Source organism: Oryctolagus cuniculus, chromosome X, assembly GCF_051225735.1.
Source record: "Oryctolagus cuniculus isolate XC-2025 breed Fujian yellow rabbit chromosome X, ASM5122573v1, whole genome shotgun sequence".
NCBI classification, from domain to species: domain Eukaryota; kingdom Metazoa; phylum Chordata; class Mammalia; order Lagomorpha; family Leporidae; genus Oryctolagus; species Oryctolagus cuniculus.
The window spans coordinates 132,234,715-132,240,800 of record NC_142888.1 but is presented as its reverse complement, the minus strand read 5'-3'; positions in this window follow the sequence as shown (position 1 = coordinate 132,240,800).

Genomic DNA, 6,086 nt, shown 5'->3' with positions numbered 1-6,086 from the left:
TGAGCTGATCCAAAGCCAGGAGCCAGGAGCTTCTTTCAGGTCTCCCACACAGATGTAGTCTTTGGGCCATTTTCCACTGCTTTCCCAGACCGTAGCAGGGAACTGGATAGGAAGTGGAGCAGCCAGGACTTGAACCAGTGTGCATATGGTATGCCTTCACTGCAGGCCGGGGCTTTAGACCACTGCGCTACAGTGCCAGCCTCTGGGCCTTCCATTTTTTTTTTTTTTTGACAGCCAGAGTGAGTGGACAGTGAGAGAGAGAGACAGAGAGAAAGGTCTTCCTTTTCCGTTGGTTCACCCCGCAATGGCTGCTGTGGCCGGTGCGCTGCGCCGATCCCAAGCCAGGAGCCAGGTGCTTCCTCCTGGTCTTCCATGCGGGTGCAGGGCCCAAGCACTTGGGCCATCCTCCACTGCCTTCCCGGGCCACAGCAGAGAGCTGGCCTGGAAGAGGAGCAACCAGGACAGAATCCGGCGCCCCGACCAGGATTAGAACCCGGGGTGCCGGCGCTGCAGGCGAAGGATTAGCCTATTGAGCTGCGGTGCCAGCCTGGGCCTTCCATTTTTTTTTTTAAATTTATTTAATGAGCATAAATTTCCAAAGTACAGCTTATGGACCACAATAGCCTCCCCCCCTCCCCGTGTCTTCCCTCCCATCCACAACGCTCCCCTCTCCCACTCCCTCTCCCCTTCCCCTTCACATCACGATTAATTTTCAATTATCTTTATATACAGAAGATCAATTTAGCATATGTTAAGATTACCACATTTTGCTCCCACACAGAAACATAAAGTGTAAAATATTATTTGAGTACTAGTTATAGCATTGATTAAACACCTAAGAGTAATTGTGTATTAATTACAAAGCTCAACCAATAGTTTTAAGTAGAATATAAAATGCATCTTTTGTATTGTTGTGGCTTCCCCCGACCTCCCTCCCTCCCGTGGCCCTCCCCTCACCCACTTCCTCTCCCATCCCCCCCCCTTCATCACGTTTCATTTTCGGTTACCTTCATATACCGAAGATCAATTTAGTATATACTAAGCAGGGATTTCAACAGGTTGCACTCACACAACCGAACCAGGTATAGGGTATTGTTCGACTAGTAGTGTTGTTTTTGAGTTTCATAGATAAACATATTAAGGACAGAGATCCTGCGTGGGGAATATGAACCCAGTGACTCCCGTTGTTGATTTAACAATTGGCACTCTTATTTATGACGTCAGCAATCACCCGAGACTCTTGCTATGAGCTGTCTAGGCTATGGAAGCCCCTTGAGTTCATCAACTCTGAATTTGTTTAGTCAAGGCCATATCACAGTGGAGGTTCCTTCCTCCCTTCAGAGAAAGGCGCCTCTCTCCTTGATGGCCTGATCCTTCTGCTGGGGTGTTGTTCACCAGGATCCTTCATTTAGATTGTTTTTTGCCACCGTGTCATGGCTTTCCATGCCTGCGAGACTCTCATGGACCTTTTAGTCAGATCCGAATGTCCCAAGGGTTGATTCTGAGGCAGGAGTGCTGTTTTGGGCATTTGCCATTCTATGAGTCTGCTGTGTGACCTGCTTCCCCCGCAGGATCATTCTCAACCCTTTTGATTCTTTCTTTCATTATTTGCTTACACTGGTCTTATTTGTGTAATCTCTTCGACACTTACCCTATCTTTTGGATCAGTTGTGTATTTATATTTGTCTCTTTACCAAGTGTGCTGGCATTGGTACCTGCCTCCTTGGTAAGATTGAGTTGAAATCCCCTGGCACATTTCCAGTTCCACCATTGGAGGTAGGTCTGAGTGAGTATGTGCCGTCCTATATTTCTCCTCCCTCTCTTATTCCCACTCCCATGTTCCACAGAGATCAATTTCCTATTAATTTTTAAACGCTTAAGAATGGTTGTGCATTGATTGCAGAGTTCAACCAGTGGTCTTTGTGGGGAGCAATCCGGACTAGACTAAGTTACTCGAATTAGGACTTACTCTATGCATCTGCTCTCCCACAATATGGCGCTGGGAGAGAAGTAAACAGCTTCCGCACAGCTGCCTCCAGTTCAACCAATTAACTGTAGGACTTGCTCCTGATTGGAGAGCAGCGTACTCGGCGTGTGGGCAGCCGAGTTAGGATTGGCGGAGGAGGACTATAAAGGAGGAGAGAGACGGCATGCACCAGGAACATCTAGGGGGAACATCTAAGGGGAACATCTAGCTGAAGGAACACCCGTGCAGCCCCCCAGAAAGCCGGCCGGCGGTGTGCCGCTCCCCTGCGGAAGTGGGGAATGTGGCAGGGGGAACTGCCCTTCCACGGAGGTGGAAGGGATAGTAGCCAACCCGGGAAGAACCAGCAGCAAACCTGGGGAGGGCCGAGCAGACGAAAGAACAGCGCAGGGTCCTGTGTTGCTCCTCCACGAAGAGGGGGAGCGACATAATGGTGCCGTGACTCGGATATGAAGCCTAGGCAGGGTTCTGTGTCGTTCCTCCACGAAGAGGGGGAGCGACATAATGGTGCCGTGACTCGGATAGGAAACCTGACTCGGATAGGAAACCTAGGACGGATAGCAAACTTAGGGGGGAAGAAACGGGAAGAATTGGGAAAATATCGGAGAGAGAGACTAGCAAACAGCCTAGGGAAAAGCCGGACGAAAAGGGTGCCGGAAGAAGCTATTGAAAGCCTAGGCATAGACTCGGATACGGACTACGGGGGGAAGCTGGGAGAAATCTCTAAGGTCGAAAGGAAAGTGAAAGCTAGAACAAACAGACTCGGACGCGGACTGTGGGGAGAGGCCAGGAGAAATGAGGGAGGAGTATTGTTGGAGGAAAGCTTGGGGAAACATACCGGGTAGAGAAAAATGTTAGGGAAATTGAAGCCGCGGGGGGCAGGCCGAGGCGGAAACGGAAGCCACTTTGGGGTTCTCAAGTTAGCCCGGGAATAGGGGGCGAAAAGCTGAAACCAGAAGCTGAGACGTAAGCCAGATTGGGATCCGTCTGATTAGCCCGGGGAGCAAAGGACGGGAAGCCAGATCGTGGGGCGGAGACGTACGCTGGGTTGAATTCGCCAGGCTAGCCCGGGGAACTTAGATTGAATGCTAGTGGCGGACACGTAAGCTACACGCTGTGTTACTCGCGGAAGCCGCCGCGTGCAGAGAGAGCATGGGGCGTGAATAGATAGGGAACGGGGCTGGCGTAGGCCGTGGTTCAGACGCGAAAGGGTTAAGCGTGGAGACCGCGGAGCGCGCGAAGCCGAGCCGCGCAAAGCCGGGAAGCTGCGCAGATGAGAGAGGCGCGCGGGCTGAAGCGGCGCAGAGCCGGGAACCCGCCGGCGGGGCGAGGTGCCGGGAAGCTGCGGGGATAAGAGAAACAGAAGTTTGGAAGTGAAGTAAAAGAGAAATGGGAATGCTGGAAGATAGAAGTGAAATGGGAGAGGTAGGAATGCCCGGAGATAGAGAAATAGAGAAAAATAAGGCCTCCCCTCAACATGCCAATTAGAAGGCTTGGATTCGGTCTGCCCAATTAGTGAGGCGATGAGCACCTGGGCGGCTAGCCGCAGGTCACCGAAGACAGGCACGAATTAACATCAGTAAAGCTTCCCCACAATGCAACAATTAGGAGGCTTGGATTCGGTCTGCCTGATTTAAGGCGGTAAGCGCCAGCAAGCAGCTCGACCAGAGTATGAGCTGCAGGTCACCGAAGATAGGCACGAACCAACACTAATAAGTCTCCCCCACAATAAGGCAATGAGAAGGCTTGGATTCGGTTTGCCTGATAGGTCTTGTAAGCCCCCTGCAGGCTCGACCAGAGCATGCGCTGCAGGGCACCGAACACAGGCACGTATCAGCGCCTAAAAACCTCCTCACAACATGGTGAAGAGAGGACCCGGATTCGGTTTGCCTGATAGGACTTGTAAGAGCCTGTGGCAACTCTAGCAAGTAGAACAGAGTGTGTGCCGCGGGACACCGAAGACAGGCGCGTATCAACGCTAAAAAATAAAAAAGGGGGATCTGTGGGGAGCAATCCGGACTAGACTAAGTTACTCGAATTAGGACTTACTCTATGCATCTGCTCTCCCACAATATGGCGCTGGGAGAGAAGTAAACAGCTTCCGCACAGCTGCCTCCAGTTCAACCAATTAACTGTAGGACTTGCTCCTGATTGGAGAGCAGCGTACTCGGCGTGTGGGCAGCCGAGTTAGGATTGGCGGAGGAGGACTATAAAGGAGGAGAGAGACGGCATGCACCAGGAACATCTAGGGGGAACATCTAAGGGGAACATCTAGCTGAAGGAACACCCGTGCAGCCCCCCAGAAAGCCGGCCGGCGGTGTGCCGCTCCCCTGCGGAAGTGGGGAATGTGGCAGGGGGAACTGCCCTTCCACGGAGGTGGAAGGGATAGTAGCCAACCCGGGAAGAACCAGCAGCAAACCCGGGGAGGGCCGAGCAGACGAAAGAACAGCGCAGGGTCCTGTGTTGCTCCTCCACGAAGAGGGGGAGCGACATAATGGTGCCGTGACTCGGATATGAAGCCTAGGCAGGGTTCTGTGTCGTTCCTCCACGAAGAGGGGGAGCGACAGTCTTGTGTAGAGCATACCGAGCAACAACAACAACAACAAAAATACTAAAGGAACAAAATAGTAAGTTTTTCCTCAACAGTCTAGACAAGGGCTGCTCATGTCATTGTCTCTCATAGTGTCCATTTCACTTCAATGGGTATCATTTTAGGTGCTCGTTTAATTGCCATCGATCAGGGAGAACATGTGATATTTATCCCTTTTGGACTGGCTTATTTCACTCAGCATGATGTTTTCCAGCTTCCTCCATTTTGTTGTGAATGCCCGGATTTCGTTGTTTTTTACTGCTGTATGGTGTTCCATAGAGTACATATCCCATAGTTTCTTTATCCAGTCATCCGTTGATGGACATTTAGGTTGATTCCATGTCTTAGCTATTGTGAATTGAGCTGCAACAAATATTGAGGTGCAAGTGGCTTTTTTCACCCCTTTAATTCCATTTGGGTATATTCCAAGGAGTGGGATGGCTGGGTCCTGTGGTAGTGCTATATTCAGGTTTCTGAGGACTCTCCAGACTGTCTTCCATAGTGGCTTTACCAGCTTGCATTCCCACCAACAGTGGATTAGTGTCCCCTTTTCTCCACATCCTCGCCAGCATCTGTTGTTGGTTGATTTCTGTATGTAAGCCAATCTAACCGGAGTGAGGTGGTATCTCATTGTGGTTTTGATCTGCATTTCCCTGATGGCTAGGGATCCTGAGCATTTTTTCATGTGCCTGTTGGCCATTTGGATTTCCTCTTTTTTTTTATTTTTATTTTTTTTTATTTTTATTTTTTTGACAGGCAGAGTGGACAGTGAGAGAGAGAGACAGAGAGAAAGGTCTTCCTTTTGCCGTTGGTTCACCCTCCAATGGCCGCCGCGGCCGGCGCACTGCGGCCGGCGCACCGCGCTGATCCGATGGCAGGAGCCAGGAGCCAGGTGCTTTTCCTGGTCTCCCATGGGGTGCAGGGCCCAAGCACCTGGGCCATCCTCCACTGCACTCCCTGGCCACAGCAGAGGGCTGGCCTGGAAGAGGGGCAACCGGGACAGAATCCGGCGCCCTGACCGGGACTAGAACCCGGTGTGCCGGCGCCGCTAGGCGGAGGATTAGCCTAGTGAGCCGCGGCGCCGGCCGGATTTCCTCTTTTGAAAAATGTCTGTTAAGGTCCTTGGCCCATTTTTTTATTGGGTTGTTTGTTTTGATTCTGTGGTGTTTTTTGATCATTGTGTAGATTCTAGTTGTTAATCCTTTATCTGTTGTGTGGTTTGTGAATAACATCTCCCATTCTGTTGGTTGCCTCTTCGCTTTCCTGACTGTTTGCTTTGCTGTTAGTAAACTCTTCAATTTGAGGTAATCCCATTTGTTTATTTTATCTTTGATTACCTGTGCCTGTGGGGTCTTCTCCAGGAATTCTTCGCCTATTCCGATATCTTGAAGGGTTTCCCCTATGCTCTCAATTAGTTTCATGGTGTCGTGGCGCATCTCTAGTTCTTTGATCCATGTTGAGTGGATTTTTGTATAAGGTGTAAGGTAGGGGTCTTGCTTCATACTGCGGCAT